The following is a 27422-nucleotide window of genomic DNA, read 5'->3' as shown; positions in this document are numbered from 1 at the left end:
AATACAAAAACACACTAACATATGGGTGAATCAGAAGAGTTCGCTAAATCAAAGACAGCAGTTACAAAATGCCACATTATTATGATTCTTTTTACATGAAATGCTCAGAAAAAAGCACATCTATACACCTCAAAAAGGAGATTAGTGGCTGCCTAGATCTGGGGGTGGGAACAGGGAGTCACTGCAAATGAGCTTGAGGTAACTTTCTGGGGTGATAGAAGTGTACCAAGATTGAACTGGTGATGATTGTACAACTAAATGGTTACTAAAAATCATTGAATTGCACATTCAAAATGAGTGAAGTTTATGATGTGTAAAATATAACTCAGTAAGTGTCCTGTGAAAAGGTATGATCACCATCACCATGAATAATAACACTTGGCCTTATTCTTTTCTACATACACACCTTTTAGTGAAAGGGGTGGGAACTGTAGGGATGGGGAAACAGAAAACTTGACTCTCTGTGCATTCATCAAGATGCCGGCCTGACACCTGTCACCTAAACTCCAGTGCTTTGCTTTGAGTAGGAACACTGGTGGGACAAAATTAAGACTTGGAGGAGTAAATGAAATGACTTATTTCTTAACCAGCACAGACCCCTCCTTTCCTATTTATCACTTGGCACTGAAGCCAGAGGAGGGAGACTGGGTTGAAGGTAGGACAGGGTAAAAAGAGGACGAGGCAAGATAAAGAAGAGGAGAAAAGCCCATGAGTTTTGATTAAGCCACAGATGCTTAAACCTCTCCATCCTTAAATGACACCCTCAGGGAATGGTTACCACAAGAAAACTGAGACTGTGTCTCTCACTAGCCAGCCCTGGGGAAGAAGGCCATCATCACAGACATCTTTACAACAGGTTTCAAACTGTGTCTAGATCAGCCAAAGTTGTAGTATCTTTCAAAGGCAACTGATGTTTTCTGGACAGAGCCAGCCCAGTCTCTTCTGCCTGGTTTGAGTGACCACAGCTACTGTCCCTTTACAATGCGGATCCCCTCATTGGTACTAAAGCTAAGAGGGGCCTCAGGGATCCCTTGCTAGAATAGTCCCCAAACTTGTTTCAGCAGCAGAAACTTCCTTCTGTCTACATGTGCAAAGTCAGATTTAGAAGGCAGATTTCAAGTGGCATTGCTGTGTGTGTGTGTGTGTGTGTGTGTGTGTGTGTGTATACATACACACACGCATCAGGGGTAGGTGGCTACTGGGGCCAGTGACTTTGGACTTCCTTCCAAAAACGACTTCCCAAATACCTCTGAAGAATCCCTAGGCCTTCAGGGCACAGAGTGTACTCATACAGCACCATTTCCTTGTTTCGTATTTGAGGAGATTTAGAGGCTTTCAAGCGGCTTTAGAGGCAACTTGGGCAAGTGTATGTGAAGACTTAGCATTTAGGCAGACCTCGGCAGAGAACCATCTTCTGTGACCTTGATGGAACTACTTCACTGTCTCAGTCTCGATTCCCTTCTCTGTCAACTGGCTGTCATGCTCCCCACGGAGTAGTTGAGAGGGTCTGTGGGGCGAGGTAGGTGACTTCCAGCCTCCAAAAGTTACTCTGCAATCCAAGGCTGCTCTAAGACTGGAGCCCATGCCCATCGCTCCGCGGTCTGGCGCCAGTTCCATCAAACATGTCCTGAGATCCAAGAGAGAAGAGCACAGCGCATGCGCGCAGGCTAGGAACAGCCCCAAAGGAGCCAGGGTCCTCCAGCAGATGCCGGGAGATGATGCTGTGGCCGGTGGGCTGGGCTTTGGGCAGACAGGCACACTGGCCCAAGTACAGACTGCCTGTGTTCAAATCTCAGCCCTGACTTTTTACAAATAGTGGAACCTCGGATAAGGGTAGATACTGTCCTTCCCTGCCTCCGTTTTCTCATCAGAAAATGGGGTTAATAGCTAATGAGACTGAATCATACAGTATTGTTAAGGACTGAAAGTGAACATACATCAAGTACTCAGAAGACTGACTAACACATGGTTACACTATTATGAAATTCAGATTGTGTTCAGGTAATTATTCATAAGACATGCAAAATTCAGGACATCATGATACACATATGAAAAATAAATATATCCATCAAATATTTTTCAAATACTTTGGTTGAAATAAATTTTTGTTTATCTTAGTTCCTTACATTATGTTTGGAGGAATCTTCTAGGTTGAAGCTTCCCAGATGGCTATCAAAAGACCTTAATTTATTTTATTTATTTATTTATTTATTTATTTTGAGAGCATGATTAAAGGGGAGAGACAGAGGTAAAGATTATCTTAAGCAGGCTCCACACTCATCACAGAGCCGGACATGGGCCTTGATCTCACAGCCCTGAGATCGTGCCCTGGGCCAAAACCAAGAATCAGATGCCCAACCAACTGAGCCACCTAGGAGACCCAAGGCTTCTTTAATACCTTAAAAATATATGGATATGTGAGGGTTCAAAAGTAGTTTAGAAAGATTTTCTTTGCATAAATCAAACTGTATTCCTCATAAATTATATATTTATAAAAATCTTTTGGCCTAGCGGCTGTGTGACATTGGACGAGTCTGTTAAATTCTCTGCACACCTCAATGAAAGGGCTGAACTGAGGCACCTGAGTCTTCTAGCTTCATCAATCATTCCAGTGTTCTGTGTTAATTCAGGGTGAATCACAGACTTTGGTTACAGAACTAAGCTATTAAAAATAAAATAAGCATCATGCATGAAGTTCGATGATTGAATTCCAGAGACGATTTGCTGAGATGTGAACACACGGGATCACAAGAAGAATCTTAATTTTCTAATGGATTCTGGGAATAAGTAATGAATATCATAGAGATTCATACCCAGAGATTTCAGATTTTTTTTCCCTCCAGCAATTAGTTTCCTGACCAACCACACCTAGTTTACTCTTCTTTTCTGCTTCCACCTCTCCTGGTTTTTTGTTTGTTTGTTTGTTTGTTTCCCCCTTTTGGTGTGTTTTAGTTTTGTTTGGCTCCTATTTGACTTTTCTGCCCCATTTTTTCCAGTCCCACTTGTAGCTGGTTCTTATCTGTTCCTTGTTCTGTTTGGTAGGAAGTCAGGAGGGCAGGGAGAGGGAGAATTCAGATTGACAGCTCACTCAGTAATGCTTCCTTTCCACGGCCAGGCTGACACGGCAGCCAGTACATGGGGTGGGAGAGTATGGAAGTGCTTGGTGAGCCTGGAGGCAGCCCACTCAGCTTTCTTAATCCACGTGATGGAGGAGGCCTTATTAGTCCCAGAGGCCTGGTTGGTAAGCCTGCCAAGCCACCCACTCTGTCCTGTGTGTTCCCTTTCTATTACAGGTGTTTTTGGTTTAAAAATGTTAACTCTCACTGGTCAGATAATGAAAGGGGAGTTCCATATGCTATCCATCAAAGGGAAGGACCGGAGAACAATTCTCTATTAGTGTGCTAGGGCTGCAGCGATAAAGTAGGCCCCAGTGGGTGGCAGAAACATCACGAAGTTCTTGCCGCACAGAAGGAGGCTGCACATCCAAGATCAAGGTGGAGGGAGGGGTGGTTCCTTCTGAGGGTTGGGAGGAAGAATCTGTTCCTCTCTTCTAGCTTCTGGGGGTTTTCTGACAATCCTGCTTGTTCCTTGACTTGTTGAAGTGCCTCTGTCTTCATCTTCATACATCCCTCCCCCTGCCCGCCGCCACGTATGTGTGTGGATCCAAATTTTTTCTCTGCAACCAGTCATATCATATCAGTCATATCAGATTGGGAGCGCCTGATCTATTCTGGTCTGACCTCACAGTAACAGAACTAATTGCATCTGCAACAATGTATTTCCAAAGAAGATCTCATTCTTAGGTACTAAGAGTTAGGACTTCAACATATGAATTTAGGGCTGAGGAGACTTAATTCAACCCAGAGCAAATTCCTTTGGCCCATCTGTAGGAGAATGAACACTCTGGGTTGTTGGGCCCAATGGGAATGGAGGTAGAGCTCTGCCCAGCACCTCCACACAAAGACTCCCCAGTGCCCAGTGCTTTATCATTTGCAAGACTTCACTGAGTTTGGGACCAAGGACTAGATCCCTTTCTGTATGCAATGAATGTGATCACAAAGGTACTGAATCCCCAATATGGTCAGCCCTTGGCTCTAATTAATTTAGCTACTAGTGTATAAACGTGGAACCAAAATCCAGCTGCAGGAGAGAATATCTGGAGGGAGGGGGATAGGAGAGCCTCGTGACAGTCCACATACACGGTGTTCACATTCTCTCGTCTTCTTGGCTAGAAGTTGGCAGGTGCTGGTGGTCTCTCCATGGTACTAATATTGTTGCTTAAGAACCATAAGCAACTGACACAGTACTGACTCAGACCAAATTAAAGAACAGTGTTATTATTAGCCACAAAATGACAGGTGATATGGAATCTAGTCAGGGGCTCTCCCGTTGCCTGTTGAAGTCAGCCTTTTTATGCTTTGAACAGATCTAGTGACCTTCACCCTGCTAGAGTCTTCTTAACAAATGCACCAGTCAGAGAGAAAATTAAATTAAAATGAACTTTCGGAAAATTTACTGTCACTTTATTATTTAGATGGTGAAGTACAAGAGAGCAAAGCCGTGCTTCATTCATGCTTGCTCCCTGTGTGCCAAGTCAGTGAGGGTGTGTCCCTTCTGTTCGTTCATTAACTTTAGTTGGTATTGTAAAACCTATTCCAACAAAGACTTCAGTAAGAACTGACCAGTTAGACTAACTTATATTTTATGATTTATCTATTACTTTGGACCATTATTTCTTTATGATTTGTAGCTGTAAAACCAGTATGTTGCTTTTAAACAACAGGAGACTTAAAAAGCACACTTAAGGGGTGCCTGGGTGGCTCAGTCGGTTAAGTGTCTGCCTTGGGCTCAGGCCCTGATCTCAGGGTCCTTAAGTTCCACATCAGGCTCCCCCCGGCCCCTCCCCCCTTCATGCTCCCTCTTTGTCCCTCTCAAATAAATAAAATCTTAAAAAAAAAAAAAAAAAGCACACCTACAAGCACTTTCCAAGGCATAGGTATTCATTATTACAGTGGATCAGCAGACAGTGTGTTATTTTAAGGTTACTCAAGTCCTGTTTAAAGTTATTTGATAAAATATCACCCTAACTATCTGCTCAGTGGATATGGAATAGTTGAATAATGATTTTTCCATTAGGATCGCCCTTAAAAGCCATCTTCTAAAAGGATATGTACATAAAGCACAGCTCAAGAGCGGTAACTATATTCATTTATTTCCTCTGCTCTACAAGACAAGACTTTAAAAAAAGCTAAAACCATATGAGAAAACATTTAATTGCTTGTCTATATCCATATATGCCCATATGTATAGTCCTTGTCTATATGTATATATGCATGTATTTATATATAAACAAATACTCAAATTGGTCAAAAAGACTCTTGTTAGTGTAAAGTGTCTGAGCCTTTAAATGGAAGAGCTGATTTAGCAAATAAAGGTTCCCCCACCAGGTTAACAAAAATCAACTTAACATTTGTGGCTGTAAGGAAACTAATCATCTACAGCCATTTAACTGAGTTTGAGCAAAGGTGGGGATATATGGATGAATCCAGAAGTCAAACCCCTAGTGTATTCTTTAGGCACGAAGAATAAGTGAGTCAGTAAATAATAAATCCTCCTCTCCTGTCAGTAAACTCTGTGAGCTTGTATCTTCCGCAGTGTCCACTGTTTCTCTCCTCTCCTCCCCATTTCTGAGGTCACCCTCAGCACACAGATGGTCCCCCCGAGGCCATCAAGCACCGCACTGTCTCCCAGCTGGTCTCCATGCCACCCGTCTCTCACCTCTTCTTTTCAACTTATTCACTAGTTCTAGATGAAGGCTCCTGTCATTTTCTTCCGATCTTGCCACTTCTTTGCCTTTAAACTTGAAGTCCTTGCCCATTACCTAAAGTAGTGTTTCTTCAAAGCTCATCCTCCCAGACTGGCGGTCTCAGAATCACCTGTGCCCTCACAGCTAAAGAAACAACATCTCTAGAGAGTAAGGGGTGGAAATTCCAATTTTTAACAAGTACCACCCCATTCCCCCTGGGGATTCCTGAACATGCTAAACATGAGGGCCGGCAGCCTAAAGCCGTGATTCTCAACTTGGGCTACACACTGGAACCATCTGGAAAGCTTTAAAAAATTGCTGATGCGCGAGGTCCATCCCCAGAGTTTTTGATTTAAACGATCTGCAGCCTGGGTGTTGAGATATTTTTTTTAAAGCTCCCCAAGTGGGCATCTGTATCAAAATGACTTACATTTGGCTGCATTGAACAAAAAAATTCAAAGAAGCTGTTGCTTAAAGACACCAGGATTTCTTCTATCACAGAAAAGCAGCCCCAGAATGGGAATTCAGAACCGGCGCGAGGCTCCATAAAATCATGGCTCTGCTGCTCACTCTTAGCATAGGCCTTCCACCCTCCACTTGACTTTATGATGCAAGATTATGACAGAAGCTCCAGCGAGCAGTCCAAAGGAAAGGGTAAAGAGGGGAAAGGCCATACTTCGCAGCTGGGTCAGCTCTTTTTAAATAAACCCAAACACTTCTTCCAGAACTGCATCCCATGCTCCCACCTAAGCACAGGGGAGACTGGAAGTGTAGTCTTCTCTGACTGGCACCTTGACTAGAAAGGAAAGGGAGAGAATGGATACCGGCCAACCACTAACTCTCTGGGCCACAGCACCCAAACTGTATTCCTGGGCTCTTCTTCTACCCTCTGACGTAAATTCTTTACCTCCTCAAACGGATCAACTTCTTATACCCTGAAAGTATATAAAGGATGGTCCCATCCTATCAGTCTGCATCGGTGGGTTCTCTCTATAAAACTTACCCTTCAGACATTTTTTTAAAGGTTTTATTTCCTTATTTGACAGAGAGAGACAGCAAGCATAAGCAGGGGAGTGGGAGAGAGACAAGCAGGCTTCCTGCTGAGCAGGGAGCCTGACACGGGCTAGATCCCAGGACCCCGGGATCATGACCCAAGCTGAAGGCAGACACGTAACCAACGGAGCCACCCAGGTGCCGCAAGAGAGGGCACCTTCAGCCATTAAGAGAGATCATTTACTCTCCTGAATGTCCAGGTCTTATGTGTAGTCTTTTTTTTTTTTTTTTTTTAAGATTTTATTTATTTATTTGAGAGAGACACAGTGAGAGAGAACATGATCGAGGAGAAGGTTAGAGAGAAGCAGACTCCCCATGGAGCTGGGAGCCCCATGCGGGACTCGATCCCGGGACTCCGGGATCATGACCTGAGCTGAAGGCAGTCGTCCAACCAACCGAGCCACCCAGGCGTCCCATGTGTAGTCTCTTGATAGCACTCCATACTCCTCTCACCAAAATGCCAAACAGAAGGGAGAGTCCCAAGGGGATTAACAAACCTCTCCCAATTTAAATGGACTTGTGGAAAAGGTAAGAGGTGCAGGAACCACTGGGGAGGGCAGGAAGTTCAGCAAGGGTGCGGTTGAAAGGGGTTGAGTATAATCTCCAGACACGATGTGAAACGGGTTGGGGCCTGCAGGGAGTATAAGCAGCGGCACTCAAGAAATCAATTTGAAAATAACTACCTGAGATGGAGCAAGGCTCCTTTTGGAAGGATTTTTAACTTCCTTTAATAAACTAAAGAAATAAATTCATCAAGGAGTTAAAATCTGACGAGCTATCAAGAATTAAAGGTAGAGAGGCAGTGCCTTCTGGATATAAGGACAGGCTGTGGGACAAGCTATGATCAAGATTGCAGTGAGGCCATTAGGAGAAAGTGAACTAGAAACTCATCTAAACTATGTGAGGCAGCAGTTAGGTCCTAAAATGCATTTAACCCATTGTTTCCTAAATTAGAAACCTGTGCAACATAGAACAGTGGATTCTACGGGGAAAATACATTCTTTTTGCAACTCGGAAAGTTTCCTCCCTGTCTGGGAAACTATTTATAGAGCACCCACCATATGCCACGTGCTTTTCTAGATGCTGGAGATACAGCAGTTCTGAACAGAAGAAAGAAGGTTCCTGCCTTCTTGGTTAGGGTGATCAAGAAGTGCTATGGGTCTGAACGTTTATGTTCCCGCACAGCTTCTACATTGAAAACCTAATATCCAAAGTTATAGTATTGATAGGTAGAGCTTTTGGGTGAAGCTCAAGTCATGAGGGGGAAACCTTTATAAATGGGATTAGGGCCCTTATAAAAGAGGCTCCAGAAAGATCCCTCGCTCCTTCCACCATGTGAGGACACAGCAAGAAGGCACCAGCTATGAACTGCGAAGGGAGCCCTCCCCAGATGTGACCATGTGGCACCTTGGTCTTGGACAGCTCAGCTTCCAGACCAATAAGCAATAAATTCCTGTTGTTGCAGACCACCCAGTCAGTCCACGGTTTGTTATAGCAGCCTGAATGCACTGAGTGAAAACTAACAGGCAAAGGGGACTGCAATTCAGAGAGTGATAAATGCAGTGAAGAAAAGGGAATGATAGCATTAAAGAATGATGGCAGACGATGAGTAGTTCTTCTCAGATGGGGTTTTCAGAGAGCTCCCTGCCCCCCAGCCCTGCACAGGATGACATTCCAACCTAGTATCTGACCTCGAGAAGGTGCCAGTTAGGTGATGATCTGTGAGAAAAGTACTTTGGCCAGAGGGAAGAGGAAATGTAAAAGCCCAGACGTTAACTGACCTAGTCATGTCTAAAGAGAAAAAAAAAAAAAAAGAACAAAACTAGACTATCAGTTTGGAATTATCTTTGGCTGCAAAGAACACAGATAGAATTTCAGTGACTTAAACACAGAAGCGTTTATTTTCTCACATCATTAAAAACTCAAGGGTAGGGAACAGTAAACATTGGTTTGTGATGCAAAGAGATCAGGTATGAGATGTGAGAGGTCCCAAGACTGCTGCTCCAGCTCTAGAAATTGTGTCTTCATTCCCAGCAGGGAGTAAAAGGCAAAGATGTAAATAATTAAATGCATCCTTTCTGACAGACTTTCTCGGAAGCCTCACACAGAACTTCCATGAGCAGGTCACTGGCCAGGACCAGGTCACATGGATCTCCCAATCACAAGTTTCATGATCTGACTCACATACATCCCTCACCCTACTAACTGTCCAGTGGGGACAAAATGTCCCAGGCTGTAAGCCAAAGTGATGCTTCCTGAGGCCTAGGACGGGATCTTTAGCAAGACTGGGGATGGGTAGGGAGCTTGGACATGACACATGGGGAAAGGGTTGCTACAGTGGGGAGAAATAAGGAGGAGGCAACCCCTCACTGTCTATCAGCTCCCTTCTGCCATTTTCTTCTTGCTTTGTTTGTTCATTCATTTATCCGTGAAATCCTGAACACCTACTGTGGACCAGGCACAGTGCTAGGTTCTGGAAATATAAAGATAGATAGAACCCAGCTCTGCTTTTGTGGAACTTAGGGGCTAGCATCTGTGTAGAGACACACATGTCAATAGGTCATCACAGAACACGGCATGGGCGATGTGATAGAGATGTGCAGGTGATACAGGACAGACACAAGGGAGGCAGTGATCAGCTCTGCTCAAGTGACTGTAGCCAGGAAACAAGACTTCAGAAAGGGGATGGGGCGCTTGGACCAAACTTTGAAGAACAAGCAGCAATTCCTTTCTCTTTAATTTGTGTGGCTGCTGGCTCCCTGCCACAGAGTCAATGTTTCTGTCTTGAACCAAGGGAAAGGAGAAATAGCAATGTCCATGTGAGAACCATCGATGTGTGGTACCCTTTCACGAGGACATGTGTTCATCTGAAATAGTATCTACTTAGTCCATGGATAGGTTTTCAAGTCTGATATTTTGGCTAAGAAATGCACCTACCTCAAAGTCGCAGGGATTAGACTACAGGGGTCTAATCATAGACCCAACTATACAGGTAGCTGGGCACTGGGGTTATCTCAGTAGTTGAATCATATGAGGACTATGGTCTTTGGGCTTCTGTTGTTTTCATTTTTCAGATTTTCTTAAAATATTTGAGGTGGGGGGGGCACGTGCAGGCCTACACAGAGGGGAGGGGCAGAGGGGGAGAGAATCTCAAGTAGACTCCATGCGGAATGCAGAGCCTGATGTGGGGGCTCGATCCCACAATCCTGAACTGAAACCAAGAGTCGGACGCTTAACTGACTGTGCCACCCAGGCAGCCCTGGTCTTTGGGATTCTTGGCACTGTTCCCTCCTGCCTCCACTAGAGTGGGGCCACCCAGAGCCAGTGAGGCTTCAGGGCTCTCTCTTGAATCCAGAGGAGGCACACCTGGAGGCTTTCCAGCACACCCAGGATACTAGCTATTTTCCTAATTCTCATTTTGTAGTGCATTTATGTTGAGAAAGTTGAGATGTTTGGTTAATTGCTGGGGCTGGGGTTTCAACACTGGGTCTTTATTCTTGACACTATGCCAGGCTATTCACCAGGTGGTTTTCTTTCTTGGAATGGCTCTCAAATTGGCCTACCTGCCTTCCTTCCCTTTCTCTGCCACTAAATACTATTTCCACTCAAAATCTCTGCCCTCCCTTGGACACACTTCAAGACAAGGACCTCTTCACCTGGCACACAGCTGAGTTTGAAGGCTTTTAAGGTTTACTCAGCTAGTAAGAAGAGGAAAACAAGCAGGAAGGAAAAAAAAATAACAACACAGGTCTTTCTGAAGCCGCCAGCAGAGTGTGAATGGACCTCGGCTCTGCATTCTGGAAGCCTCAGCACTTCTCTCTGAGCCCCAACTCTTTCAGACTTTCTTTCTCCATGTTAGGTCTACTCAGATCTTTCCATTCTTAGGAACCTTCTTTCCTGCTTGCCTGTGCAAGTCCTAAAAATGAGTACATGCCATCAGACTTTCACTCAGGCCTGTGTAGGCTGAATTCTGGGTTTCAGGATCCAACATGGTTGGTGTGAGTAGGACATGTGAGTAGGAGTGGGACACCCCATGACCACAGTGACACTGACAGCCTAAGGCGTCAATGAGCACAGGGGTCAAGAGAGAAATGGAAGTGAGGAATGCTATTGAGTGTGAAGGGACCCAAAGGACAGAAAACTTCCCACTGAGGTGGTGATGGGTACACCCAAGAAAGGAACATTCAAGCCAAAGAAAAATATAGGAAGAACTCAAAGGAACAAGAATGAAAAGATATCATCAGACCCATCTCAAAACACCCCTTCTTAAAATATCCCAATCCTTGACCAGTGAACCCACAAGAGCCCATTTGCCAAGCAAATGGAGTTTTAAATCACTGTAGTTATCTACATTGCCCCCCTCAACAGAGTTCCAGTTTTTAGCCAGAATGACAGCTTGTTAGAGCTTCAGGCTCTGAATCTTGGACTCTTTTATTCCCTTAGTGCGTCTAATTTGGAAGTATTTCAATTTGACTTGGAATACCTATTTCCCTTCTTGCCATCTACTTACGGAGCTGAGGAATTAGGTGAAGTGGATTTTTTTCCTTTCTCACCTGTCATCAACAGATCATCTCTAATTTTTCAGTTTTCGTCCTACCATTTCATCACTGTGGAAATTCCTATTTAGCTTAGAAGATAAATCACTCCCCCTCACCGACATGGACATATTTCTGATGCAGATTTCTGATATGTCCATTTATTAGGTAGAAGTAGACTTCCAAAAATTGTTGCTGGTATATAGTAAACACTTCATGCTTCTTGAATGCTGTATCTCAGGATACAAGATTCCCTGTATTCAGGCCCTCAGTGGATTAGACAAGGCCCATACACACTAGGGAGAGCCATCTGCTTTCCTTAGTCTACCAATTCAAACACTAATCTCTTCCAGAAATACCCTCACAGACAGAGACAGAAATAGTATTTAACCAAATATCTGGGCAACCTGTGGCTCTACCACAATGACACATAAAATGAACCATCACACTGGGTCCATTCCCTTGACAACAGCAGATGGCTAAAAGCCCCATAACCCATAATTCTCCTAGCAGAGCTGTGGGGAGATCCCCTGTGGACACTGGTAAGGCCTTCTCTACAGGCACAGTGAGAGGAGAAACTGGACGAAACCCCTACCAGTCAGCATACAATCAGGAACGAGGACAACATTCACCTCTCACCAGGGACTAACTACAGAGCAAACAGTAGGTTCTGAGGGAGATCGCTGGATCTTCCCAACTGGGGGGGACTCCCATGAACATCTTTCGCCAGAAGTCATGTTTTCTTACTGTCTGAGTTTTGAGCTCAAATGGCTGCATCTGTTTCAGTACTGTACCATCACTGAATAATGAGGAAACTGCTCACATTATTTTAGGCCACAGCATGCACCATAATGCAAAATCGCTCGGCAAATGTTCTCTCCATAAAACAAGCCTTATCAACCATTTTTATATTCATAGATTCAATCTTTTGTTTTCTGAGGATGAAATATGTTTTTAGTTACCAAGTCTGTTCAGACTCAGCGTGCCTTTAAATTACGCTCTGAATTTCAGTATTAGGTTATGGTACGGGCAACACTGTAGACCTGACGTGAAGATGGGAAATGATTTCAGGTATCTATCTGGGTGTCATCTTTGCGAAGGAAAGATCATCACAGTCATTTGGGGACAGTCTTTTCCTCACACTTCAGCATTCTAGAAGCATTCTCCAAGGAAGGAAGGAAAGAACGTGAGGAAGGAAGAATGAATTTGTTCTTTGGAAAATGGGCTGATTAAGGAGTTGTAATGGCCAAGAGATACAGGAATGAAGTGAAGAGAAAATAAAAGGAAAGAGGCAGTCATGGGGTAGTGGTCAGAGAAGTTCAAGCTTCCCAAACCCAGGTCCACCACAGGCACAGAAGACAACGTGAAGAAGTGAAGTGGTGGTTCGGGGAGAGAGGGCGCCCCTGCCACCCAGGCTTCACGGATTGCTGGTTCCCATGCGGAGAGGTGGGCCAAACGTGCCTGATTTGTGGCTTTTCCATTTCTTAAGAGAATCCATCAATTCATGCTTATGTGTCAAATAACCCGATTTTAAAATGTTGGCCCAGAGAAAAATTCTACAGGCTACAAGTGGCCCCAAGCCATTAGTGTCTTCCTCTGTTAATCATCACCTGCTTCTTGCGTGGAATATCCACAGACTGTTGGTTATGAACAGTAAGAAACACCAGGAGGTCTTCTCCTTTTAGTTGGCATTAGTAACTCTGACCTGTATTATGTTCTCAATTTCTTTGTTGCTTTCAGAATGGCAACTTGGGGATTTAAAACTTGTCAGTGTCTGTCACCTTGTTAAAAAAAAGATTACCAAATACAGAAATATATACATATTTTAGCCTTGAATTGTTAGTAAGACCAAATTCTTAATTAGCTTTAAGAACATGTTAAACATTTCTGGAATTGAACCTAAAGAGAGAAAATAGAGTATTTGTACATTTGCCCTGAAGTCAAATTCCTTGAAAGACCCTTTCTCCTTTGATAACAGGACAGTTATTTAAATTATCATACAGCTGACACATTACTTTCTCATATCAAACAGGAGCTATTGATCTTACTACGATCAAGATCAAGATAAACAGCCTGCCAGATATATAACAGAGTCTGAGGTCCACATGAATGCTGAATAGGGAGCAACTTTTTTTTATCTAAATGACGGGACCAGGGGTGGGGGAGCAAGAGTCAACCCGATTTCTTGTTATTTTTATCATTTGGCAGCTGATAGGATTTCACCAAAATCCTGTGTACCTTTGTACAGAGATACTCTGTACAAAGTACTAACGAATGCCCATGAACCCAAGTCATGACCATTTCTAAATAGCGATTTCTGAATTCCCAGCAAAAGATATTCATTCCATGACCTGTTTGTTCTGCTTACAAGTGTGGAACCTACATCAAACCTTTCCTTTCAATACTCAATATGTCCCTATGTAAGAGTCAAAGACTTAATATAGCCCAGTGGATTTCCATTCGTCTCTTGCCCTTCCCCCTGCTTACCACACCCCTACTCCCTCAATGACCCACAGATCTGCCTCAGCCTTCAGTAGGGTTACATCCTGATAAAGCCACTATAAATCGAAAATATTCTAGAAAAAAAAATATTCTAGAAAGAAAATCCATTTAATACACCTAACCTACTGAACATCATAGCTTAGCCTGGCCTCCGTCAAGGTACTTGAAACACTTATACCGGGCAATAGATGGGTAAGATCATCAAACACCAAGCCTGTTTTATAACTGAGTGGTCAACAGCTCAGGTCAGGTACTGACCACTGAAAGTGAGAAATGGAGTGGCTGCCAGTGTGTGGCGTGTGTGCTCCCGCATGTGTGCATGGCGGACTGTAAGCTGAGGCTCCCTGTCAGTGCCCAGCGTCACGAGAGTGCATCACACCGTACCTTGCTAGTCTGGGAAAAGGTCAAAATTTAGAACTGAAAATAGTTTCTACTCAAGGTGTCTTGCTTTTTCACCATCATCGAGTTGAAAAATCCCAAGTCAGACCATCCTGACACTAGGACCACCTGCGTACAGGTGAAGGAAGGTGAAGGTACAGGGGAGATGGCCCCCGCAGAGGGACAGAGGTTTGGAGAAAAGCTTAGACATTTGCAGAAAAGCTGGATCAAACAAATGGCCGACCTGTAAGTTCAAGAAAACGGTAAGAGGCTGGGATTCTCTGGCAATTTAACTTTTTCTTAAGGGTCTGTTCTAGTTACAGATTCGGGGTCTAGAGCTAAGATTCAGCATCAACATTTGAAACATCGATGCTATATTGTTGATACCATTATACCTTTGGGATTTTGAGGTCAGTAAGGTCTCTAGTTTCTGAGCTTTCAAAGAGCAAGAAATTTTTAAAGATCTCTGCTGAGCAGAGAGCCCAATGCAGGACTCGATCCCAGGACCCTGAGATCATGACCTGAGCTGAAGGCAGAGGCTTTAACCCACTGAGCTACCCAGGCACCCCACAAGAAATTTTTATTATTATACTAATCCCCACAGAGATAGCACCTAGGAGCCCACGGATCTGTCTGTCATCACAGGCACCAGGCGCTTTTGGCCCTGCTCCCTCTGTCCTGTCTCAGCCTCTGCCCCTGACGCCCCTTCACACCCTGAGCAATCGTGCCCCTCATCCCTAGCCCAGGCCCTTGGACGAAGTCTGCAGCTTTGAACTGAAAGCTGAATCGCTAAAGGCCAGAGTTCTGCAGATGCTTCTTCAGATAAACTGACCACGGGGCAGTCTATCTAACTTGCAGTCTCTGCCCTCAAGGAGCAGTGCGTAATCTCCACTTTGCTCAGTCTTAGAGTACATTTCCCAGCTCCATTGTAGCCAAGAAGGGGCAATGGCAATGGCAGTGATGGACAGTTCTAGTCCAACAGGTACCTCTGGGACAGCTGGGGCCTGAGGCTGCAGAGGATCAGGCCAGCGGACTGTGGCAGTGAGCAACGAAAGGCAGGGCTTTGACACCTACCAGTATTTTACAGAAATAACCTCAGGGTTCCTGGAAGCGCCTGGGGGAGGCTGGCTGCCACCAAGCAGGCAGGGGCCCAAAGCTGTAGCGAGCTGAGGGCTAACGTGAAGGGGCCTTGTAGCTGTGGGGGCAGGTGGTGGCCACCCAAAAGCTTTAGCTCCTTGTTGCCCTGCTGCCCTCTTGTTGGATCAGCTCTAGAGCAAACATTCAGAGCTCTCGAGAAACTTACTACAAGAATACGCATTCCTCTTTCCACGTTCAGGACCAAAGACTCCATGAACATTAACTATGACGTCACCCAAGTAATTTACTCAGGGGCTGGTAGCTCCAGAAAGAATTGTAAGAGGTTTATAGTTCCACCGTTAATTGGCACAAGTGAGTGCCAGGAGGATCCCAGATCACTTCTCTGTGAGCTCCTGGTTCCAGAAGCCGCGAGGCATAACCACTGTTCCCAGCCCTCCTGCATATTCTAGTTCCCAGAGGGTTTTTTGTTTTTGTTTTTAAGGATACTCTTAATCAGAGCTCCACCCATAGATCCACTAAATCAGAATACCACCGGTGAGACCCAGACACAATATTTATTTAAAAACAAAAACAAGGGGCATCTGGATGGCTCAGTGGGTTAGGCCTCTGCCTTTGGCTTGGGTCGAGGTCTCAGGGTCCTGGGATGGAACCCTGTGTCGGGCTTTCTGCTCAGCAGGGAGCCTGCTTTCCTTTCTCTCTCTCTGCCTACCTCTCTGCCTACTTGTGATCCCTTTCTCTCAAATAAAATCTTAAAAAAATAAAATAAGAACAAAATAAGAATAAAAACAAAACAAAACCACACACACACACGAACAAACCCCCTACAGGTGTTTTGCAAACCTACAGCAGGGTTTGAGAACCACTGAGAAGTTGAAAGGAAAGAGGGTAGGACTGATAACCAAAAGACCCTATTTCTAGTTGAGGCCCTACTTTCATCCAATCCCCTTGACTACTCAGGGCTGTAGATATCACTCCTCCATTTCCTTGAAGCTGCACGAATGTGTGTGTACATTACAGCAGGACTTGTAACAGAAAAGAACATGGGAAACGATCTAAATATCCAGCAGAGGACTGGTTAATATAGCCAGGTGCTAGACACTGTGCAAACATTTACAAGGACATGAAGTGAAAAAAAGCACATTATAAGTTTTACATAACGACCCCATTTCTGAAACGAAGTCAAAATTACATAACTAGACACAACTGCAAGGATATCCACCCCAAATTTTACAGCATTTCCTTTCTAGATATGTGATTTCCATCTTCTTTTTACACATCTGTACTTTCTAAATATTCTGTATTAAATGTTAAGAGGCAAAATCTACTCACACATGTCAAGCCTTGAATATCAGTCTTAAATGCTAGCAGAGGAAATATGAAAAATATTTATTGATATAGGTAAAGTTCTAGTTCTTGTATTTATAAGGCAAAAATCTGATGCTTCACTTCACCTCTAAGTTCGTTACAAGAAAGGTACTAGCCTTGAACTCGTTCATCTTTCTTATTAGGAACTAAAGATTGGGGGAAGGCGGGGGGGGGGTGTATGAAACAAAGGAATTCTCCTACAGTATATGTTCTGGGAACTGGTGGGTCTGCCCCCATTTGCTCGGAGAGAATAATTGGACAGGAAACTGGAGTGAGAGAGTCAGGAGGCCAGAGAACCAGGGGAGAAGGCTTTTGATCTGTTTCTCTTCAAGAACATTCTGTCACATTTTTTGCCTAGTGTGCTGGTGGTTATGAAGATAAAATGAGAACATCAGTGAAAGGACTGAGCACACCTTTAGATGCCCAAATGCTCAACAAACTCCCATTCATTCATGAATGTTTCCATGAAGGGAATAATTTAGCTACTTACCCAAGGTGTGATCTCAGAGCACTCCCATCTCCTTCATGTCTGTTTCTATCCCTACAAAAGCAAGGAAAATAATAGCATCCACCATCCCGGGTTGCTCTGAGACTCAAATGAGGTGATGTATGCAAAGTACTCAGCAAAAATTGAACATATAATAAGCACTCAATACATACCAGTTAATACTAATATTACAACTTAGTCCAGTATTCCTTAACCGAAAACACCTTGCAGTATTGATAAGATTTTCATTGTAATCCAGAGAAAGAATTTATACAAGTGCATAGCTCTAACGGTTTGGGATGAGAATGATAAAAATAGTTTGGAAGATTATATTTTGATTAGAAAAATGTACTTTTTTTCACCATTTCAGTGCTAAAAAAAAGATTATTATTTCAACTGCTCAAGAATAATCCCTCTGTGGTTTAACACCAAGAATAGAATATTTCATTTCAGAAAGAATGCCTAAGAGAAATGATAAGCCACCAATAAAGGTTATTATAGCACAAAATGACTTTGGGTTTAAGGCAAGTATTTTTGTGTTATAAGTGATTAGGCCTTTAGAAATGTTTTCAAAACAACTAAGTGTATGCATGTAAGACAATGAATGCATAATGACTTTTGTTGTTGGGCTCAAGGTTTCCAGAGACCCAGGAGTTGGTAGAGGAATGGGGAAAAAGAAAGACATTGATGGTGTGAGAACAACGTAGACCAAATGTTCCCAAACTCGTGATGTCCTGGAAATTACCTGGGGAGCTTCAGAAAACCCTAGAGCCAGGGTCTTCTGCTCAGTGATTCTGATTTACATGGTGTGGGGCATGACCTGGGCTCCAGGATTTATTAAGTGTCTCCGGGTGATTCTGATGCATGAACAAGTTTGAGAACGCTGCCACAAAGGATCTGTCTGAGCAAACGGCATCCTTCCCTTTCCTCAAGGGAACGTTCCCAGGGCATGGCAGAGAGAGCAGTCCATGCTGGGGACCCTCTCGGCTTTCCACTTTTTGCCCTGCCCTGTGCTACAGGAGTTACATCAACGGCCCAGAAACAATTTGGGTTGTATCATCCAAGTCCAGCGATCAGATTTCAGACTGCAGTTCACTCTGGGCCAGCATCACACCACCTCCCTTTCTCTCCATCTCCGGCTCAGCTTGGACCCTTCCTTTAACTGTGTCACAAAACCAGAACACTTCCATTTCTGGCCACCGAAGAGCCTCCATGGGCCGGACTTTAACTCTGTACTCAATGATATCAGTAAAATGAGAAAACATGTTTCAACCACTCATTTTTAGGAAAAAGCCAAAATTCAGGTGGTAGCTTTAAAGAATCTGGTGGGCCACAGGCAAACACCCTGTGGTTTGAGCTCTGCCCTATGTGCGTGAATCTGTCTGTCTAGGGCTAAGTTGGGTCAGACATAAACTTAGCTTTTGAGTTGAGAAAGAAGGCAGGCATCTAGACACCTTTTAAACAGAGTTTAAGTTTTACTGCCTTCGTGTGAAGTAATGATACAAGGTACTTTTAGAACCAAAATCTGAAGGCCCAAGTATTTTACCTCCCAGGCGATATCCAAAAAAGAAACTAGGAAGTATGTAACAGATGTGGATTATGTACAAAATAAAATTATAAAGAAGAAATTTCGTTGGCCTGGAATGATTAAAATAGCTTGACGTTTTAAAAGTGCTTTCATGATAAAAATAATCTCATCTTGTCCTGAGAATATACCTGTGATATTTTTATTCTTATGCTCCAGTTGAGGAAATGGAGGCCGACAAAGACAAAGTATCTTGCCCAAGGTCACATGGTTAATAAACAGGGTCAGTACTCAAACTCAAACCCTCTTCATCCCAAGGCCACTGGATGTTCCACTCTGCCACAAGAATGCAAGTATGGCTGACTACAACTCAGATTTATGAGACAGAATTTCTAACTTGTTGCTTTTCCCTTCATTTTCTTTATAAATGCCAGGAATAGACTTAGCTCTGTTACTGTAATTGAGGAGCTATATTAAGATTTTTTTCTTCTTGCAAGGAGAGCAGGTTTCTCTGAATATCTTAAAGAGGAAGATTTATTGGGAGGTTATGTAGTTTTGCGGGGATCACGCAATCGAAGGCAACATGAGGGAGGGCTTGGAAAACGGACGCAAACCAAGGAGACTGCACAGAGTGTGTAACAGGCTGGCTAAAATTTTGTCCTAGCCAATGCCACTGTTCAATGCTGCTGCCCCAGATAAGCCAAAACCATCCCTTTCTCTTGGGTCACACACTACAGCTGCAAAGCCCTAGTTGGGATGCCTCATTAGTCAGGCGTGGCGTCCTGGCTGTAGGTGCTAGAAGAGAGGCTCTCTTGCTTTCAGCTTCCACTGTGGGAAGGAGGACACTGGGACCCCTCAACACCAGGGATAAAAGGGAATCTCCTAACAGAACGAAAGGTTGTATATTGGGACACCCAAAGGAATGACAATTATCTCCTGCAGAACAACACTGATTTAAAAGGGGTGCCTGGGTGGCTCAGTGGGTTGAGGCCCTGCCTTCGGCTTGGATTGTGGTCCCGGGGTCCAAAGGGGTGCCTGGGTGGCTCAGTGGGTTGAGGCCCTGCCTTCGGCTTGGATTGTGGTCCCGGGGTCCTGGGATCGAGCCCCGCATGCATCGGGCTCTCTGCTCAGCGGGGAGCCTGCTTCTTCCTCTCTCTCTGCCTGCCCCTCTGCCTGCTTGTGATCTCTGCCTGTCAAATAAATAAATAAAATCTTTTTTAAAAAAAAGGATATATTTTTGTATTTTCCTGCAGTATTAGAAGAACTTTTTCTACAGATTTGAGAGAGAGAGAGAGCATGAGCAAGAGGTAGGGGCAGAGGAAGAGAGAGAAGCAGGCTCTCCACTGAGCAGGGAGCCCCACGCGGGGCTCCATCCCAGGATCCCAGGATCATGACCTGAGCCGAAGTCAGATGCCGAGTAAGCCACTCGGGCGCCCCAGTATGAGAAGACCTTTAAGGAAAGTTTCTAAGGAAAATTATAAGCTACTGTAAAACGTATCTGTATTTATTCTTTTCATTATGAAAAAAATCCCTGGTTAATAACTCAAAGTCACTGGCAATATTAAGTCAGCTTGCACGCCTAGAAAACAAAAGTCTGTCCCTGGGGAGTGTGCTAGGAGGTCTGTGGGGTTACCCTCTCATGAGCTTTCTAACAACCCAATTTCACTCCACAAAAAAAATGCCCCATGCGGGGGCGCCTGGGTTGCTCAGTGGGTTAAAGCCTCTGCCTTCGGCTCAGGTCATGATCCCAGGGTCCTGGGATGGAGCCCCGCATCGGGCTCTCTGCTTGGCAGGGAGCCTGCTTCTTCCTCTCTCTCTCTGCTTGCCTCTCTGCCTACCTGTGATCTCTGTCTGTCAGGTAAATAAATAAAATCTTAAAAAAACAAACAAACAAACAAAAAAATGCCCCATGCAACAGGGTCACATCCGCTGTAAGCCAGTCTGCTTGTCCTTCATTCATTCAGCCTACATTTATTATGCCCTCTTCCATGTGCTAGGAATTCAGGTATTCAGTACCTGGTACTAGGAATACAAAGATAACCTGGAAAAACATCTTGTCTGTGCATGTATGTACCAGGCCTGCCTTCACAGGTATGAATCTGAGTTTGTGTATGTTGCAACGCAAGAACTACAGATAATCTAATTTTTCAAACCACACAGGGGATTTAGGTAACCTGCTAAAATGTTTAGACCTTATCAAAATTTATCAGCTTGAAAATTCACCTCCTGCTGGATCCTCAAGTCTCCTACCTGCCAGATTTTCCCCCTTTTTGGCTATGCGCATACATACTCAACCAAAAAATAAAAATTCCTTATTGCTAAGTGCTATTTTTAGAGAGAATCTTAGGTCTTCAAAGATTTTGTTCCATAAATCTGTTCAGTGTGCTGTCTTTCAGAAAAATAAAAAGGAGGGAGCTCACCAAAGACAGGTTTATACTTACAGTCAGGCTAATTTAAGTGATAAAAAAAGGAGCTGGAGCCATATATGGGAAGAGCTGAACCAGGACTTCGTGGATCAGAGTTTAAATCTTTCCCGAAACAGGACACGCACCACCACAATTTGTGGTAATATCCTTTCTTTCCTGAAGCTGTATCTGGGCTGTACCAGCTCAGGGTCTGTTTTCATAAACAGATACAGAAAAAGCTCCCTAGAACAATGAGGCTTAATCTGCAAAACACAGAGAGGCAGAATGGGCTTTCTAAAAAGAGCATTTACTCTTAGGAGAAACTGTGTAAATACCTTTTCAAGTGTCAAAATAATAACCTTTTATTTCCTGAAGCTGGGTGGTGAAGCAACTATGTTTGCTTTTCTAGGTATTTAGAAGGCCATTTCCATTTAAAAACAGGTAAAACACAAGGATGACCTCGTCTCTGGCTTCACAGAGAAAGTAAAAGCTTCAGCCGCTGGAGCACCTTTATAAATAAGTAAAACAAAGTTTCTCTACTTCCGACTACTCTTACCTTTAGTGGCCCTCCCGCATCCTTCAGGGAGCCCAGTGCTCCCCACGCTCCCCACACTCGGGGCAAGGCTGTTCTACTCCCGGGCATTTGGGTAGCACGGGGCCCGTCCTATATTCGCTGCGGAGTCAGCTCCCACTGCGGACTGAATCGCCCATATTAGTAGACTATCCCCTTGGTGTTGCTCGTGCCTCTTGGGTCTCTGGCTCTTTCCTCACAGCTTCCTCCGATAAACACGCTGATGGGAATTTTGTTCCCCACTCTTGTGTCATCATCTCCCAAGGCAATGCTAACTTGAAGCTGCTGTTACCAATTGACCTCTCCCCCTGCACAAGCGCCCCCTGGACGCCATCCCTGAGTATTCTTCCATGTCTTGCTATGATCCAGGTGAGAACCATGACCAGTTTCTTCATTGAACCACGCAGGTGGTAGCCCCTTCATTTCTTTCCTCTTCAGCGAAACATCATTCCCCACCTGCATTCAATTCTCTTATCGTGGCTTCTGGAAAGTCTTAGCCTTTGTGTTACCTTCCCAGCTTTAGAGGGACCCATATGGTTGGTGATACTCAAACCCAGCCAGGATACAGAAGGCCTTTTCAGGCCAACCCTAGTCATATTAATGAATAAAAAACTGGTTAAAGAAAACCTCTAATACTAGGTTCTAAGACAAATGGCTCTCCTTTCCAAGTTTTATGGGCTTTGGGAAGCTTATTTCATAAGATCCAAAAATATCCTCTAGGACAAGTGTTCTCAACTTTGGATGCATATAGAATCACCCAGAAAGGGGCACCTGGGTGGCTCAGTGGGCTAACGCCTCTGCCTTTGGCTCAGGTCATGATCTCAGCGTCCTGGGATTGAGCCCCGAGCTGGGCTCTCTCCTCAGCAGGGAGCCTGCTTCCCTTCCTCTCTCTCTCTCTGCCTGCCTCTCTGCCTACTTGTGATCTCTGTCTGTCAAATAAATAAATAAAATCCTTAAAAAGAAAGAAAGAAAGAACCATCCAGAAAGCTTTTACAGCCCCTCATGCCCAGGCCACAACCCACACCAAATACATCAGCATCGCTGGTGGTAAAACCCAAGCTACTCAGGTGATTCCAAAGGTCAACCAAAGTGGAGAACCACTGCCCTCAAAAGTGGTAGGAGGGGACGCCTGGGTGGCGCAGTTGGTTGGACGACTGCCTTGGGCTCAGGGCGTGATCCTGGAGTCCTGGGATCGAGTCCCACATCAGGCTCCCAGCTCCATGGGGAGTCTGCTTCGCTCTCTGACCTTCTCCTCGCTCATTCTCTCTCTCACTGTCTCTCTCTCTCAAATAAATAAATAAAATCTTAAAAAAAAAAAAAAGTGGTAGGAGGAGGAATTCAACATAAATATCATCACATAAATATCATTTTTTCTTCCATGGACTAACTTGAGTACCTATAAGACACCTGGATTTTAAGATCAGTTTTACACCCTTCTAAAGCTTTATTTCTCTTTGTAATTACACACATGGAAATAAAAATGCATTACAAGAAAAGGTTAGAGGATACTTCAACTTTTTTTTTCCTCATGTCTATTTCTGAGCTACATTACTCTTTCAGCAAAGATTGATTGAGCACCTACTATTCACCAGGCACTGAGGGTGACCCAGGAAATAAAGCAGACATGGTACACCCTGATGGAATTTATATCCGCTAGAGGACACATACAATAAGTAAGAAAACAAAGAAGATTATTACAAATGTGTAATAATTTAGACAAAGAATCTAATAGAAAATAATTTAAACAAAGAATCTAATAGAAAAGGATAAAGTGGCAGCAAGCGTGTCCCTTCCAGGGACAGGAAATGGGCAGTTGGTTTAGGTGCCACTCTCTGAGGGAGTGACATATCAGATGAGACCTGAACGGTAAAGAACTGGCCAGCTGAAGATTGGGGGCACAGCATTCCAGGCAGAAGTAGGGGTGAGTGCCAAGACCTTGAGGCGGGAACAAACTTGGCCAGTTTCTGATTCTGACAGACTGGAATGTGGCGAAAGGGGGGGAGAGAAGGACAAGACAAGGTCAAGGAAGGAGTTCGAAGCTATGCAACTTGGTTAAGTCACAGGGAAGAGGGGATAGGATTCAAAAACTAAGAAGCCACTGGAGGAGATTCACGTTTTTTAAATGTGTGGGGAATGGTGATTGAGGGTAAGAGAGAAATCCGTTTCTCTGGTGAGAGTGGCTCATTGTCTTGTTCTAGAGATAAGGCCAGAAGGACTTCCAGATGGAATGAGGGTTGGAGGGGGTGGGGCGGGGAGGGAGGAGGGAAAGGGAAGACTCAAACATGAGCCCTCTGCTTTGGGCCTGAGCAACTGGCCGCATGGTCCTGCCGGGTCATGGAAGAGGGAAGGATCAGCGAGGAGCATTTTGAGAGACAAGAGAGCAAAAATCAGCGGCTTTCTCCGGACATAATAACTTAGAGATTCCTTTAGGCATCCATTAATATCCATTAGAAGCCAGTGTCCATTAGGACAAGTCTGGAGCTCAGAGGAAAGGTCAGAGCTGTACATTTAAATTTGAAGGTCATTGACATGGAAGTGGTATTTAAAACTTTGGGAACTGGAAGAGTTCACTTAGAAAATGAGACAGAAAACAGAAGAGAGCAAAGGACTGAGCACTGAGTTACTCCTAACCTTTAGGAAGAAAAGAGAGATCCAGTTAAGGAGACTGAAAAGGGGGCCAGGGATTTCGAGTTACAGAGCCTTGGGCATCCAAAGAAAAAGTGTCTCAAGATAGAAGGGATGATCTTGGTGCCAAAAGCTGTTGAAATGTCAGAAATGTCTAATAAGAGGACAGAAGGACCGTGGATTCTGTGAGATGTTCTTGGTGACTTTGACAGGAGCAACCAATGAGGCAACAAGGACAAGAAATCCAGACAGGAAGGATGAAGAAACAGTGGTAGGTGAGGAAGGCCAAGGTGGTGACTGCTGACACACGTACCATCAAATTTTGCTGTGCCTGGAAGCATGTGCTTCTCCACATCCTGACTTACACTCTGAGCAAAAAGACACGTGACAAATGTGCACACTTCTCTTACCAGGACTCAAGAGGATGCATTAGATGCGTGCCCAGTTTACACACCATATATTCAGTGTATCCCCTGGCTGGAACAATGGCCACAAGAAACACGAATGAATGTTTGGGATAGGATTGATTCTACCCTTACCCTGTACATTTTCCTTCTGGAAAGATGCTCCCTACGGGGCCCACCTCTCCAGCTAACCACCATGATCAAAGAGCAAAATACACAGTCAGCTAAAAACCTATAAATGGAAGTTAATTATCAAATGAGAGAAAAAGCTAATATACCTTCAACCTTAAATCGCATAAAATAATACTTCCTCACATTCCTATTCATTTTCACTTAAAACTTGAATAAATTCCTATGGCTTTTAGGTGAACTAGATTTTCACCTTCCTTCCACAGCAAACGGGAAGCTGTAATCCTCCTTTACAGAGATTAAATGGTTCTGCCAGCACTTTTTATAGGCCGTGGCCTCAAGAAGTGGTTGCATGTGTTTGGACAGTAACTGTCAGCAAAACAGCTTAATATCAGGTTTTCTTTAAAAAAAAAAAAAAAGGCAAAAATCTAGCTTTTGGAAGAGAGACCTGGAAATCAAAATGGGTATCATAGAAAAGATTCAAAGAGACTTAGTTGTCTGGGTGTCCATGCATATGAGCCTTTGGGGTACAGTCATGACTGACATAAATTACTATTAGAGGTGCAAATTTAAGTCTCTGTTTTGCAGAGAAGGATAGTTTGTAACTTTCCAAGTCAACATAGTCTTGCTCTGCATAACAGGGCTTTCTGAGCTGGAGTCCCCAAGTCTCTTTGGATAAGTAATGTCTTCAGTAGACGTCAAGGAACAGCTAAAAAAGTGGCCCATCATCCTGGAGCAGGGCCAAGTTCGAAGACAGAAAATCCTGTAGCCATAGTAGCAAAAGGAAGATCGTTCTGATTTTTATGGGCAAACCTCAACTGGGAGTAAGAGTAAGATCACCATCGCGGTGAAGAGATTAGAGAAATAGAGAAAATTCTGAGTGAAACCATGTGAGGAATTCTGCGGGCATCAGGGAAAGTGTGGAGAAAAAGGAAATGTGTTATAACCAGGGTGATTGTGTTCCTTCTGGTGTGATTGCCATGTACATTCACATTAAAGAAATCCAAATGTGTTCAGAAGTAGTAGTCACAGTAGTAGAAGCAGTTGTAGGATGAAAATCTTGACCCTATTTGCACTCACTCCTGCAACTCATCTTTCTGCAGAGGGGGGTTGATTTCTAATCAAGGCAAGAAAGACATACCACACACTTTACTTTTCAAAACAAAATGTACATAAAGCAAGCATGTAGTCTGTCAGTCAATGACACAGAATATCTACATTTCAGGTACGATAGGTATTATTTTACCTTTCACTTATTTGACTTACTGGATTAAGGGATGCTCCCCATTGCCTCTGTAAAACCAACTGATGAATGCTCATGTTAGCAAATATCTTCTATACCTGCCTTGGACTTCTGCCCCACCAGCCAAGTTGTAGGTTATCAAGAGTCAAGTTTTATTGGTTTCCAAACCTCTTTATATTTATGCTGTAATTCTGACTGAGCATATGAGATAGGAGGAGCAAAAAGAGAGCTGCTCGTAGGGGCACCTGGTGGTGATCCCAGGGTCATGAGTTCGAGCCTTGCATCAGCTCCATCCACAGCATGGAAACTGCTTGAGAGTCTCTCTCTCTCTCTCCCTTTCCCTCTGCCCCTCCCTCCTATGCTCTCTCTCTTAAAGAAATAAATAAATCTTAAGAGAGAGAGAGAGAGAGAGAGCTGCTAGTATTAAAAACTAAGTAATTGAATAACTTCAGAAAGTAGAGTTGATAAGAAAAAATGTAGTCTCAAATTAGGTGTGGATCAGATAACAATAAAAGGCTATGAACAATAATCATAAAATTCTAGGAAGATTCTACACTCAGTGTGCATCACAAGTATCTTTAAGTTCTGGTACACTTAAAAAAAAAAAAACTGTAACGGGAAATTGGAGATGACGTGTTGTGAGTGTGGTTTTTGCCAGATGGAGAGCTCCACACACAAAGAGAAGTCCTTAGCTTTTCACCAGAAGACTGGTGGAGGAGTATGTAATTGCGTCTCAGCTTAAAATAACAATTTAAGATAAGAGTTACAGCCAACCTATTAACCACCGAATTGCCAGTCTACGTGATGCTGGGTGAGTTTCTACTGTAGCTGTAGGGAGGTACACTTGGAGCCTCTGAGCTTTCCTTCTCACTAGAAGCTTGGCTAAAATCATTTATACTCAAGAGATATATCCTAGAAATATGTTAGCCATGAGTTTCTCTAAGCTCTATCCCTGGATCAGGTCAGATCCTCCAAAAGTTATATTGCAAACCATGGTGCTCTAGACAACGATGGAAATTCCTTCAGAGAAATATGATTTTAGTGTTAGACTCTTGACTTTTATAGAGGGCCCGTAAAAGGAATGATCACGGGAAGAATATCTCCGCCTGGCTTGTCAAACTGATATTTAAGCTTTCTAATACACCTCTCAAAGCCTGGTACATACCAGAAACACCACATGATAAACTTCACCCTGTTAAACACCCAAAGGCATCATGTGGGAAGAGTGGGAAAGAAGAAAGAAATAGGAAGGAAACCAGTCCTATATAACTGACCCAACCAATTAATTACAAAGCT

General features: G+C 43.8%; 1 protein-coding gene and 1 long non-coding RNA gene across 2 annotated transcripts in view; one reads left to right on the top strand and one right to left on the bottom strand.

Annotated features, from left to right (window-relative positions):
- LOC122919294 (regulator of G protein signaling 7 binding protein) overlaps positions 1-27422 on the top strand; it is a 102105-nt gene that overhangs the window by 3699 nt on the left and 70984 nt on the right. The gene's annotated exons all lie outside the window — the stretch shown is intronic.
- Positions 17248-27422, bottom strand: part of LOC122889096 — a 64829-nt gene continuing 54654 nt past the window's right edge. Inside the window, exon 3 of the long non-coding RNA XR_006380805.1 lies at positions 17248-17278. This is a non-coding gene — a long non-coding RNA (uncharacterized LOC122889096). The remainder of the gene's footprint in view (positions 17279-27422) is intronic.

Source organism: Neovison vison, chromosome 1, assembly GCF_020171115.1.
Source record: "Neovison vison isolate M4711 chromosome 1, ASM_NN_V1, whole genome shotgun sequence".
NCBI lineage: Eukaryota > Metazoa > Chordata > Mammalia > Carnivora > Mustelidae > Neogale > Neogale vison.
Note: the sequence above shows the minus strand (reverse complement) of the source record. Positions and strands in the feature narration are given on the sequence as shown.